Source organism: Anomaloglossus baeobatrachus, chromosome 4, assembly GCF_048569485.1.
Source record: "Anomaloglossus baeobatrachus isolate aAnoBae1 chromosome 4, aAnoBae1.hap1, whole genome shotgun sequence".
Taxonomy (NCBI): domain Eukaryota; kingdom Metazoa; phylum Chordata; class Amphibia; order Anura; family Aromobatidae; genus Anomaloglossus; species Anomaloglossus baeobatrachus.
This window is the reverse complement of record NC_134356.1, coordinates 651,258,956-651,268,737: the sequence shown is the minus strand read 5'-3', so window position 1 is coordinate 651,268,737 and position 9,782 is coordinate 651,258,956. Positions and strand designations below refer to the sequence as shown.

At 41.8% G+C, this 9,782-nt stretch overlaps 35 non-coding genes across 35 annotated transcripts; all 35 read left to right on the top strand.

Annotated features, from left to right (window-relative positions):
* The first annotated feature begins 6 nt into the window (after positions 1 to 6).
* Positions 7 to 78, top strand: TRNAH-GUG (transfer RNA histidin (anticodon GUG)). The gene has a single exon. It is a non-coding gene; the product is annotated as a tRNA-His (tRNA).
* Positions 79 to 454: 376 nt separating this feature from the next.
* Positions 455 to 527, top strand: TRNAR-ACG (transfer RNA arginine (anticodon ACG)). Its single transcript has one exon. It is a non-coding gene; the product is annotated as a tRNA-Arg (tRNA).
* An 8-nt stretch (positions 528 to 535) lies between these two features.
* On the top strand, positions 536 to 607 carry TRNAH-GUG (transfer RNA histidin (anticodon GUG)). The gene has a single exon. It is a non-coding gene; the product is annotated as a tRNA-His (tRNA).
* A 376-nt stretch (positions 608 to 983) lies between these two features.
* On the top strand, positions 984 to 1,056 carry TRNAR-ACG (transfer RNA arginine (anticodon ACG)). Its single transcript has one exon. It is a non-coding gene; the product is annotated as a tRNA-Arg (tRNA).
* Positions 1,057 to 1,064: 8 nt separating this feature from the next.
* Positions 1,065 to 1,136, top strand: TRNAH-GUG (transfer RNA histidin (anticodon GUG)). The gene has a single exon. It is a non-coding gene; the product is annotated as a tRNA-His (tRNA).
* A 376-nt stretch (positions 1,137 to 1,512) lies between these two features.
* On the top strand, positions 1,513 to 1,585 carry TRNAR-ACG (transfer RNA arginine (anticodon ACG)). The gene has a single exon. It is a non-coding gene; the product is annotated as a tRNA-Arg (tRNA).
* Positions 1,586 to 2,041: 456 nt separating this feature from the next.
* TRNAR-ACG (transfer RNA arginine (anticodon ACG)) lies at positions 2,042 to 2,114 on the top strand. Its single transcript has one exon. It is a non-coding gene; the product is annotated as a tRNA-Arg (tRNA).
* An 8-nt stretch (positions 2,115 to 2,122) lies between these two features.
* TRNAH-GUG (transfer RNA histidin (anticodon GUG)) lies at positions 2,123 to 2,194 on the top strand. Its single transcript has one exon. It is a non-coding gene; the product is annotated as a tRNA-His (tRNA).
* A 376-nt stretch (positions 2,195 to 2,570) lies between these two features.
* Positions 2,571 to 2,643, top strand: TRNAR-ACG (transfer RNA arginine (anticodon ACG)). The gene has a single exon. It is a non-coding gene; the product is annotated as a tRNA-Arg (tRNA).
* Positions 2,644 to 2,651: 8 nt separating this feature from the next.
* TRNAH-GUG (transfer RNA histidin (anticodon GUG)) lies at positions 2,652 to 2,723 on the top strand. The gene has a single exon. It is a non-coding gene; the product is annotated as a tRNA-His (tRNA).
* A 376-nt stretch (positions 2,724 to 3,099) lies between these two features.
* TRNAR-ACG (transfer RNA arginine (anticodon ACG)) lies at positions 3,100 to 3,172 on the top strand. The gene has a single exon. It is a non-coding gene; the product is annotated as a tRNA-Arg (tRNA).
* Positions 3,173 to 3,180: 8 nt separating this feature from the next.
* TRNAH-GUG (transfer RNA histidin (anticodon GUG)) lies at positions 3,181 to 3,252 on the top strand. The gene has a single exon. It is a non-coding gene; the product is annotated as a tRNA-His (tRNA).
* A 376-nt stretch (positions 3,253 to 3,628) lies between these two features.
* TRNAR-ACG (transfer RNA arginine (anticodon ACG)) lies at positions 3,629 to 3,701 on the top strand. Its single transcript has one exon. It is a non-coding gene; the product is annotated as a tRNA-Arg (tRNA).
* An 8-nt stretch (positions 3,702 to 3,709) lies between these two features.
* TRNAH-GUG (transfer RNA histidin (anticodon GUG)) lies at positions 3,710 to 3,781 on the top strand. Its single transcript has one exon. It is a non-coding gene; the product is annotated as a tRNA-His (tRNA).
* A 376-nt stretch (positions 3,782 to 4,157) lies between these two features.
* On the top strand, positions 4,158 to 4,230 carry TRNAR-ACG (transfer RNA arginine (anticodon ACG)). Its single transcript has one exon. It is a non-coding gene; the product is annotated as a tRNA-Arg (tRNA).
* An 8-nt stretch (positions 4,231 to 4,238) lies between these two features.
* On the top strand, positions 4,239 to 4,310 carry TRNAH-GUG (transfer RNA histidin (anticodon GUG)). The gene has a single exon. It is a non-coding gene; the product is annotated as a tRNA-His (tRNA).
* A 376-nt stretch (positions 4,311 to 4,686) lies between these two features.
* TRNAR-ACG (transfer RNA arginine (anticodon ACG)) lies at positions 4,687 to 4,759 on the top strand. Its single transcript has one exon. It is a non-coding gene; the product is annotated as a tRNA-Arg (tRNA).
* Positions 4,760 to 4,767: 8 nt separating this feature from the next.
* TRNAH-GUG (transfer RNA histidin (anticodon GUG)) lies at positions 4,768 to 4,839 on the top strand. Its single transcript has one exon. It is a non-coding gene; the product is annotated as a tRNA-His (tRNA).
* Positions 4,840 to 5,215: 376 nt separating this feature from the next.
* TRNAR-ACG (transfer RNA arginine (anticodon ACG)) lies at positions 5,216 to 5,288 on the top strand. Its single transcript has one exon. It is a non-coding gene; the product is annotated as a tRNA-Arg (tRNA).
* Positions 5,289 to 5,296: 8 nt separating this feature from the next.
* TRNAH-GUG (transfer RNA histidin (anticodon GUG)) lies at positions 5,297 to 5,368 on the top strand. Its single transcript has one exon. It is a non-coding gene; the product is annotated as a tRNA-His (tRNA).
* A 376-nt stretch (positions 5,369 to 5,744) lies between these two features.
* TRNAR-ACG (transfer RNA arginine (anticodon ACG)) lies at positions 5,745 to 5,817 on the top strand. Its single transcript has one exon. It is a non-coding gene; the product is annotated as a tRNA-Arg (tRNA).
* Positions 5,818 to 5,825: 8 nt separating this feature from the next.
* On the top strand, positions 5,826 to 5,897 carry TRNAH-GUG (transfer RNA histidin (anticodon GUG)). Its single transcript has one exon. It is a non-coding gene; the product is annotated as a tRNA-His (tRNA).
* Positions 5,898 to 6,273: 376 nt separating this feature from the next.
* On the top strand, positions 6,274 to 6,346 carry TRNAR-ACG (transfer RNA arginine (anticodon ACG)). The gene has a single exon. It is a non-coding gene; the product is annotated as a tRNA-Arg (tRNA).
* Positions 6,347 to 6,354: 8 nt separating this feature from the next.
* TRNAH-GUG (transfer RNA histidin (anticodon GUG)) lies at positions 6,355 to 6,426 on the top strand. Its single transcript has one exon. It is a non-coding gene; the product is annotated as a tRNA-His (tRNA).
* Positions 6,427 to 6,802: 376 nt separating this feature from the next.
* TRNAR-ACG (transfer RNA arginine (anticodon ACG)) lies at positions 6,803 to 6,875 on the top strand. The gene has a single exon. It is a non-coding gene; the product is annotated as a tRNA-Arg (tRNA).
* An 8-nt stretch (positions 6,876 to 6,883) lies between these two features.
* On the top strand, positions 6,884 to 6,955 carry TRNAH-GUG (transfer RNA histidin (anticodon GUG)). Its single transcript has one exon. It is a non-coding gene; the product is annotated as a tRNA-His (tRNA).
* A 376-nt stretch (positions 6,956 to 7,331) lies between these two features.
* Positions 7,332 to 7,404, top strand: TRNAR-ACG (transfer RNA arginine (anticodon ACG)). The gene has a single exon. It is a non-coding gene; the product is annotated as a tRNA-Arg (tRNA).
* An 8-nt stretch (positions 7,405 to 7,412) lies between these two features.
* Positions 7,413 to 7,484, top strand: TRNAH-GUG (transfer RNA histidin (anticodon GUG)). The gene has a single exon. It is a non-coding gene; the product is annotated as a tRNA-His (tRNA).
* A 376-nt stretch (positions 7,485 to 7,860) lies between these two features.
* Positions 7,861 to 7,933, top strand: TRNAR-ACG (transfer RNA arginine (anticodon ACG)). Its single transcript has one exon. It is a non-coding gene; the product is annotated as a tRNA-Arg (tRNA).
* An 8-nt stretch (positions 7,934 to 7,941) lies between these two features.
* Positions 7,942 to 8,013, top strand: TRNAH-GUG (transfer RNA histidin (anticodon GUG)). Its single transcript has one exon. It is a non-coding gene; the product is annotated as a tRNA-His (tRNA).
* A 376-nt stretch (positions 8,014 to 8,389) lies between these two features.
* TRNAR-ACG (transfer RNA arginine (anticodon ACG)) lies at positions 8,390 to 8,462 on the top strand. Its single transcript has one exon. It is a non-coding gene; the product is annotated as a tRNA-Arg (tRNA).
* Positions 8,463 to 8,470: 8 nt separating this feature from the next.
* TRNAH-GUG (transfer RNA histidin (anticodon GUG)) lies at positions 8,471 to 8,542 on the top strand. The gene has a single exon. It is a non-coding gene; the product is annotated as a tRNA-His (tRNA).
* Positions 8,543 to 8,918: 376 nt separating this feature from the next.
* On the top strand, positions 8,919 to 8,991 carry TRNAR-ACG (transfer RNA arginine (anticodon ACG)). Its single transcript has one exon. It is a non-coding gene; the product is annotated as a tRNA-Arg (tRNA).
* An 8-nt stretch (positions 8,992 to 8,999) lies between these two features.
* Positions 9,000 to 9,071, top strand: TRNAH-GUG (transfer RNA histidin (anticodon GUG)). Its single transcript has one exon. It is a non-coding gene; the product is annotated as a tRNA-His (tRNA).
* Positions 9,072 to 9,447: 376 nt separating this feature from the next.
* Positions 9,448 to 9,520, top strand: TRNAR-ACG (transfer RNA arginine (anticodon ACG)). The gene has a single exon. It is a non-coding gene; the product is annotated as a tRNA-Arg (tRNA).
* The last annotated feature ends 262 nt before the right edge of the window (positions 9,521 to 9,782 follow it).

Here is a 9,782-nt window from a genome sequence, read left to right as displayed (position 1 = left end):
AAAGTTGCCATGATCGTATAGTGGTGAGTACTCTGCGTTGTGGCCGCAGCAACCCCGGTTCGAATCCGGGTCATGGCATTTTGTGGTTTCTTCACACAGCTTTAAAGTTGGTTTTGGATACTTTGCAGCAATCAGAAAAGAGGCAAACATTTCATTTTGTGTTTGACTTGTGGTACTCTTGCTTTCGATGGTTACTATCTGTAAAAAATGATTTTGCCTGGTCAGAAAAAGTGAGAAAAATTGAAACTTCAGACATAAATTCCAGATGATACAAATTTATTCCATCTGAAACACAAAATCGAGATTGGACAGAAATATTTGCCTATTTTTCTGATTGGATTGGTAAGAAAACAACAAAGGCACGTTTCGCAATAACCTCCTGCTGCAGCTTTTCCTTTGCTTTATCGATGTGGTGCGAAAGTAGTGGTGCGAAAGTAGAGGTGCTTCTCCAACAGGGCCAGTGGCGCAATGGATAACGCATCTGACTACGGATCAGAAGATTGTAGGTTCGACTCCTATCTGGCTCGAGAAAGTTGCCATGATCGTATAGTGGTGAGTACTCTGCGTTGTGGCCGCAGCAACCCCGGTTCGAATCCGGGTCATGGCATTTTGTGGTTTCTTCACACAGCTTTAAAGTTGGTTTTGGATACTTTGCAGCAATCAGAAAAGAGGCAAACATTTCATTTTGTGTTTGACTTGTGGTACTCTTGCTTTCGATGGTTACTATCTGTAAAAAATGATTTTGCCTGGTCAGAAAAAGTGAGAAAAATTGAAACCTCAGACATAAATTCCAGATGATACAAATTTATTCCATCTGAAACACAAAATCGAGATTGGACAGAAATATTTGCCTATTTTTCTGATTGGATTGGTAAGAAAACAACAAAGGCACGTTTCGCAATAACCTCCTGCTGCAGCTTTTCCTTTGCTTTATCGATGTGGTGCGAAAGTAGTGGTGCGAAAGTAGAGGTGCTTCTCCAACAGGGCCAGTGGCGCAATGGATAACGCATCTGACTACGGATCAGAAGATTGTAGGTTCGACTCCTATCTGGCTCGAGAAAGTTGCCATGATCGTATAGTGGTGAGTACTCTGCGTTGTGGCCGCAGCAACCCCGGTTCGAATCCGGGTCATGGCATTTTGTGGTTTCTTCACACAGCTTTAAAGTTGGTTTTGGATACTTTGCAGCAATCAGAAAAGAGGCAAACATTTCATTTTGTGTTTGACTTGTGGTACTCTTGCTTTCGATGGTTAGTATCTGTAAAAAATGATTTTGCCTGGTCAGAAAAAGTGAGAAAAATTGAAACCTCAGACATAAATTCCAGATGATACAAATTTATTCCATCTGAAACACAAAATCGAGATTGGACAGAAATATTTGCCTATTTTTCTGATTGGATTGGTAAGAAAACAACAAAGGCACGTTTCGCAATAACCTCCTGCTGCAGCTTTTCCTTTGCTTTATCGATGTGGTGCGAAAGTAGTGGTGCGAAAGTAGAGGTGCTTCTCCAACAGGGCCAGTGGCGCAATGGATAACGCATCTGACTACGGATCAGAAGATTGTAGGTTCGACTCCTATCTGGCTCGAGAAAGTTGCCATGATCGTTTAGTGGTGAGTACTCTGCGTTGTGGCCGCAGCAACCCCGGTTCGAATCCGGGTCATGGCATTTTGTGGTTTCTTCACACAGCTTTAAAGTTGGTTTTGGATACTTTGCAGCAATCAGAAAAGAGGCAAACATTTCATTTTGTGTTTGACTTGTGGTACTCTTGCTTTCGATGGTTACTATCTGTAAAAAATGATTTTGCCTGGTCAGAAAAAGTGAGAAAAATTGAAACCTCAGACATAAATTCCAGATGATACAAATTTATTCCATCTGAAACACAAAATCGAGATTGGACAGAAATATTTGCCTATTTTTCTGATTGGATTGGTAAGAAAACAACAAAGGCACGTTTCGCAATAACCTCCTGCTGCAGCTTTTCCTTTGCTTTATCGATGTGGTGCGAAAGTAGTGGTGCGAAAGTAGAGGTGCGTCTCCAACAGGGCCAGTGGCGCAATGGATAACGCATCTGACTACGGATCAGAAGATTGTAGGTTCGACTCCTATCTGGCTCGAGAAAGTTGCCATGATCGTATAGTGGTGAGTACTCTGCGTTGTGGCCGCAGCAACCCCGGTTCGAATCCGGGTCATGGCATTTTGTGGTTTCTTCACACAGCTTTAAAGTTGGTTTTGGATACTTTGCAGCAATCAGAAAAGAGGCAAACATTTCATTTTGTGTTTGACTTGTGGTACTCTTGCTTTCGATGGTTACTATCTGTAAAAAATGATTTTGCCTGGTCAGAAAAAGTGAGAAAAATTGAAACCTCAGACATAAATTCCAGATGATACAAATTTATTCCATCTGAAACACAAAATCGAGATTGGACAGAAATATTTGCCTATTTTTCTGATTGGATTGGTAAGAAAACAACAAAGGCACGTTTCGCAATAACCTCCTGCTGCAGCTTTTCCTTTGCTTTATCGATGTGGTGCGAAAGTAGTGGTGCGAAAGTAGAGGTGCTTCTCCAACAGGGCCAGTGGCGCAATGGATAACGCATCTGACTACGGATCAGAAGATTGTAGGTTCGACTCCTATCTGGCTCGAGAAAGTTGCCATGATCGTATAGTGGTGAGTACTCTGCGTTGTGGCCGCAGCAACCCCGGTTCGAATCCGGGTCATGGCATTTTGTGGTTTCTTCACACAGCTTTAAAGTTGGTTTTGGATACTTTGCAGCAATCAGAAAAGAGGCAAACATTTCATTTTGTGTTTGACTTGTGGTACTCTTGCTTTCGATGGTTACTATCTGTAAAAAATGATTTTGCCTGGTCAGAAAAAGTGAGAAAAATTGAAACCTCAGACATAAATTCCAGATGATACAAATTTATTCCATCTGAAACACAAAATCGAGATTGGACAGAAATATTTGCCTATTTTTCTGATTGGATTGGTAAGAAAACAACAAAGGCACGTTTCGCAATAACCTCCTGCTGCAGCTTTTCCTTTGCTTTATCGATGTGGTGCGAAAGTAGTGGTGCGAAAGTAGAGGTGCTTCTCCAACAGGGCCAGTGGCGCAATGGATAACGCATCTGACTACGGATCAGAAGATTGTAGGTTCGACTCCTATCTGGCTCGAGAAAGTTGCCATGATCGTATAGTGGTGAGTACTCTGCGTTGTGGCCGCAGCAACCCCGGTTCGAATCCGGGTTATGGCATTTTGTGGTTTCTTCACACAGCTTTAAAGTTGGTTTTGGATACTTTGCAGCAATCAGAAAAGAGGCAAACATTTCATTTTGTGTTTGACTTGTGGTACTCTTGCTTTCGATGGTTACTATCTGTAAAAAATGATTTTGCCTGGTCAGAAAAAGTGAGAAAAATTGAAACCTCAGACATAAATTCCAGATGATACAAATTTATTCCATCTGAAACACAAAATCGAGATTGAACAGAAATATTTGCCTATTTTTCTGATTGGATTGGTAAGAAAACAACAAAGGCACGTTTCGCAATAACCTCCTGCTGCAGCTTTTCCTTTGCTTTATCGATGTGGTGCGAAAGTAGTGGTGCGAAAGTAGAGGTGCTTCTCCAACAGGGCCAGTGGCGCAATGGATAACGCATCTGACTACGGATCAGAAGATTGTAGGTTCGACTCCTATCTGGCTCGAGAAAGTTGCCATGATCGTATAGTGGTGAGTACTCTGCGTTGTGGCCGCAGCAACCCCGGTTCGAATCCGGGTCATGGCATTTTGTGGTTTCTTCACACAGCTTTAAAGTTGGTTTTGGATACTTTGCAGCAATCAGAAAAGAGGCAAACATTTCATTTTGTGTTTGACTTGTGGTACTCTTGCTTTCGATGGTTACTATCTGTAAAAAATGATTTTGCCTGGTCAGAAAAAGTGAGAAAAATTGAAACCTCAGACATAAATTCCAGATGATACAAATTTATTCCATCTGAAACACAAAATCGAGATTGGACAGAAATATTTGCCTATTTTTCTGATTGGATTGGTAAGAAAACAACAAAGGCACGTTTCGCAATAACCTCCTGCTGCAGCTTTTCCTTTGCTTTATCGATGTGGTGCGAAAGTAGTGGTGCGAAAGTAGAGGTGCTTCTCCAACAGGGCCAGTGGCGCAATGGATAACGCATCTGACTACGGATCAGAAGATTGTAGGTTCGACTCCTATCTGGCTCGAGAAAGTTGCCATGATCGTATAGTGGTGAGTACTCTGCGTTGTGGCCGCAGCAACCCCGGTTCGAATCCGGGTCATGGCATTTTGTGGTTTCTTCACACAGCTTTAAAGTTGGTTTTGGATACTTTGCAGCAATCAGAAAAGAGGCAAACATTTCATTTTGTGTTTGACTTGTGGTACTCTTGCTTTCGATGGTTACTATCTGTAAAAAATGATTTTGCCTGGTCAGAAAAAGTGAGAAAAATTGAAACCTCAGACATAAATTCCAGATGATACAAATTTATTCCATCTGAAACACAAAATCGAGATTGGACAGAAATATTTGCCTATTTTTCTGATTGGATTGGTAAGAAAACAACAAAGGCACGTTTCGCAATAACCTCCTGCTGCAGCTTTTCCTTTGCTTTATCGATGTGGTGCGAAAGTAGTGGTGCGAAAGTAGAGGTGCTTCTCCAACAGGGCCAGTGGCGCAATGGATAACGCATCTGACTACGGATCAGAAGATTGTAGGTTCGACTCCTATCTGGCTCGAGAAAGTTGCCATGATCGTATAGTGGTGAGTACTCTGCGTTGTGGCCGCAGCAACCCCGGTTCGAATCCGGGTCATGGCATTTTGTGGTTTCTTCACACAGCTTTAAAGTTGGTTTTGGATACTTTGCAGCAATTAGAAAAGAGGCAAACATTTCATTTTGTGTTTGACTTGTGGTACTCTTGCTTTCGATGGTTACTATCTGTAAAAAATGATTTTGCCTGGTCAGAAAAAGTGAGAAAAATTGAAACCTCAGACATAAATTCCAGATGATACAAATTTATTCCATCTGAAACACAAAATCGAGATTGGACAGAAATATTTGCCTATTTTTCTGATTGGATTGGTAAGAAAACAACAAAGGCACGTTTCGCAATAACCTCCTGCTGCAGCTTTTCCTTTGCTTTATCGATGTTGTGCGAAAGTAGTGGTGCGAAAGTAGAGGTGCTTCTCCAACAGGGCCAGTGGCGCAATGGATAACGCATCTGACTACGGATCAGAAGATTGTAGGTTCGACTCCTATCTGGCTCGAGAAAGTTGCCATGATCGTATAGTGGTGAGTACTCTGCGTTGTGGCCGCAGCAACCCCGGTTCGAATCCGGGTCATGGCATTTTGTGGTTTCTTCACACAGCTTTAAAGTTGGTTTTGGATACTTTGCAGCAATCAGAAAAGAGGCAAACATTTCATTTTGTGTTTGACTTGTGGTACTCTTGCTTTCGATGGTTACTATCTGTAAAAAATGATTTTGCCTGGTCAGAAAAAGTGAGAAAAATTGAAACCTCAGACATAAATTCCAGATGATACAAATTTATTCCATCTGAAACACAAAATCGAGATTGGACAGAAATATTTGCCTATTTTTCTGATTGGATTGGTAAGAAAACAACAAAGGCACGTTTCGCAATAACCTCCTGCTGCAGCTTTTCCTTTGCTTTATCGATGTGGTGCGAAAGTAGTGGTGCGAAAGTAGAGGTGCTTCTCCAACAGGGCCAGTGGCGCAATGGATAACGCATCTGACTACGGATCAGAAGATTGTAGGTTCGACTCCTATCTGGCTCGAGAAAGTTGCCATGATCGTATAGTGGTGAGTACTCTGCGTTGTGGCCGCAGCAACCCCGGTTCGAATCCGGGTCATGGCATTTTGTGGTTTCTTCACACAGCTTTAAAGTTGGTTTTGGATACTTTGCAGCAATCAGAAAAGAGGCAAACATTTCATTTTGTGTTTGACTTGTGGTACTCTTGCTTTCGATGGTTACTATCTGTAAAAAATGATTTTGCCTGGTCAGAAAAAGTGAGAAAAATTGAAACCTCAGACATAAATTCCAGATGATACAAATTTATTCCATCTGAAACACAAAATCGAGATTGGACAGAAATATTTGCCTATTTTTCTGATTGGATTGGTAAGAAAACAACAAAGGCACGTTTCGCAATAACCTCCTGCTGCAGCTTTTCCTTTGCTTTATCGATGTGGTGCGAAAGTAGTGGTGCGAAAGTAGAGGTGCTTCTCCAACAGGGCCAGTGGCGCAATGGATAACGCATCTGACTACGGATCAGAAGATTGTAGGTTCGACTCCTATCTGGCTCGAGAAAGTTGCCATGATCGTATAGTGGTGAGTACTCTGCGTTGTGGCCGCAGCAACCCCGGTTCGAATCCGGGTCATGGCATTTTGTGGTTTCTTCACACAGCTTTAAAGTTGGTTTTGGATACTTTGCAGCAATCAGAAAAGAGGCAAACATTTCATTTTGTGTTTGACTTGTGGTACTCTTGCTTTCGATGGTTACTATCTGTAAAAAATGATTTTGCCTGGTCAGAAAAAGTGAGAAAAATTGAAACCTCAGACATAAATTCCAGATGATACAAATTTATTCCATCTGAAACACAAAATCGAAATTGTACAGAAATATTTGCCTATTTTTCTGATTGGATTGGTAAGAAAACAACAAAGGCACGTTTCGCAATAACCTCCTGCTGCAGCTTTTCCTTTGCTTTATCGATGTGGTGCGAAAGTAGTGGTGCGAAAGTAGAGGTGCTTCTCCAACAGGGCCAGTGGCGCAATGGATAACGCATCTGACTACGGATCAGAAGATTGTAGGTTCGACTCCTATCTGGCTCGAGAAAGTTGCCATGATCGTATAGTGGTGAGTACTCTGCGTTGTGGCCGCAGCAACCCCGGTTCGAATCCGGGTCATGGCATTTTGTGGTTTCTTCACACAGCTTTAAAGTTGGTTTTGGATACTTTGCAGCAATCAGAAAAGAGGCAAACATTTCATTTTGTGTTTGACTTGTGGTACTCTTGCTTTCGATGGTTACTATCTGTAAAAAATGATTTTGCCTGGTCAGAAAAAGTGAGAAAAATTGAAACCTCAGACATAAATTCCAGATGATACAAATTTATTCCATCTGAAACACAAAATCGAGATTGGACAGAAATATTTGCCTATTTTTCTGATTGGATTGGTAAGAAAACAACAAAGGCACGTTTCGCAATAACCTCCTGCTGCAGCTTTTCCTTTGCTTTATCGATGTGGTGCGAAAGTAGTGGTGCGAAAGTAGAGGTGCTTCTCCAACAGGGCCAGTGGCGCAATGGATAACGCATCTGACTACGGATCAGAAGATTGTAGGTTCGACTCCTATCTGGCTCGAGAAAGTTGCCATGATCGTATAGTGGTGAGTACTCTGCGTTGTGGCCGCAGCAACCCCGGTTCGAATCCGGGTCATGGCATTTTGTGGTTTCTTCACACAGCTTTAAAGTTGGTTTTGGATACTTTGCAGCAATCAGAAAAGAGGCAAACATTTCATTTTGTGTTTGACTTGTGGTACTCTTGCTTTCGATGGTTACTATCTGTAAAAAATGATTTTGCCTGGTCAGAAAAAGTGAGAAAAATTGAAACCTCAGACATAAATTCCAGATGATACAAATTTATTCCATCTGAAACACAAAATCGAGATTGGACAGAAATATTTGCCTATTTTTCTGATTGGATTGGTAAGAAAACAACAAAGGCACGTTTCGCAATAACCTCCTGCTGCAGCTTTTCCTTTGCTTTATCGATGTGGTACGAAAGTAGTGGTGCGAAAGTAGAGGTGCTTCTCCAACAGGGCCAGTGGCGCAATGGATAACGCATCTGACTACGGATCAGAAGATTGTAGGTTCGACTCCTATCTGGCTCGAGAAAGTTGCCATGATCGTATAGTGGTGAGTACTCTGCGTTGTGGCCGCAGCAACCCCGGTTCGAATCCGGGTCATGGCATTTTGTGGTTTCTTCACACAGCTTTAAAGTTGGTTTTGGATACTTTGCAGCAATCAGAAAAGAGGCAAACATTTCATTTTGTGTTTGACTTGTGGTACTCTTGCTTTCGATGGTTACTATCTGTAAAAAATGATTTTGCCTGGTCAGAAAAAGTGAGAAAAATTGAAACCTCAGACATAAATTCCAGATGATACAAATTTATTCCATCTGAAACACAAAATCGAGATTGGACAGAAATATTTGCCTATTTTTCTGATTGGATTGGTAAGAAAACAACAAAGGCACGTTTCGCAATAACCTCCTGCTGCAGCTTTTCCTTTGCTTTATCGATGTGGTGCGAAAGTAGTGGTGCGAAAGTAGAGGTGCTTCTCCAACAGGGCCAGTGGCGCAATGGATAACGCATCTGACTACGGATCAGAAGATTGTAGGTTCGACTCCTATCTGGCTCGAGAAAGTTGCCATGATCGTATAGTGGTGAGTACTCTGCGTTGTGGCCGCAGCAACCCCGGTTCGAATCCGGGTCATGGCATTTTGTGGTTTCTTCACACAGCTTTAAAGTTGGTTTTGGATACTTTGCAGCAATCAGAAAAGAGGCAAACATTTCATTTTGTGTTTGACTTGTGGTACTCTTGCTTTCGATGGTTACTATCTGTAAAAAATGATTTTGCCTGGTCAGAAAAAGTGAGAAAAATTGAAACCTCAGACATAAATTCCAGATGATACAAATTTATTCCATCTGAAACACAAAATCGAGATTGGACAGAAATATTTGCCTATTTTTCTGATTGGATTGGTAAGAAAACAACAAAGGCACGTTTCGCAATAACCTCCTGCTGCAGCTTTTCCTTTGCTTTATCGATGTGGTGCGAAAGTAGTGGTGCGAAAGTAGAGGTGCTTCTCCAACAGGGCCAGTGGCGCAATGGATAACGCATCTGACTACGGATCAGAAGATTGTAGGTTCGACTCCTATCTGGCTCGAGAAAGTTGCCATGATCGTATAGTGGTGAGTACTCTGCGTTGTGGCCGCAGCAACCCCGGTTCGAATCCGGGTCATGGCATTTTGTGGTTTCTTCACACAGCTTTAAAGTTGGTTTTGGATACTTTGCAGCAATCAGAAAAGAGGCAAACATTTCATTTTGTGTTTGACTTGTGGTACTCTTGCTTTCGATGGTTACTATCTGTAAAAAATGATTTTGCCTGGTCAGAAAAAGTGAGAAAAATTGAAACCTCAGACATAAATTCCAGATGATACAAATTTATTCCATCTGAAACACAAAATCGAGATTGGACAGAAATATTTGCCTATTTTTCTGATTGGATTGGTAAGAAAACAACAAAGGCACGTTTCGCAATAACCTCCTGCTGCAGCTTTTCCTTTGCTTTATCGATGTGGTGCGAAAGTAGTGGTGCGAAAGTAGAGGTGCTTCTCCAACAGGGCCAGTGGCGCAATGGATAACGCATCTGACTACGGATCAGAAGATTGTAGGTTCGACTCCTATCTGGCTCGAGAAAGTTGCCATGATCGTATAGTGGTGAGTACTCTACGTTGTGGCCGCAGCAACCCCGGTTCGAATCCGGGTCATGGCATTTTGTGGTTTCTTCACACAGCTTTAAAGTTGGTTTTGGATACTTTGCAGCAATCAGAAAAGAGGCAAACATTTCATTTTGTGTTTGACTTGTGGTACTCTTGCTTTCGATGGTTACTATCTGTAAAAAATGATTTTGCCTGGTCAGAAAAAGTGAGAAAAATTGAAACCTCAGACATAAAT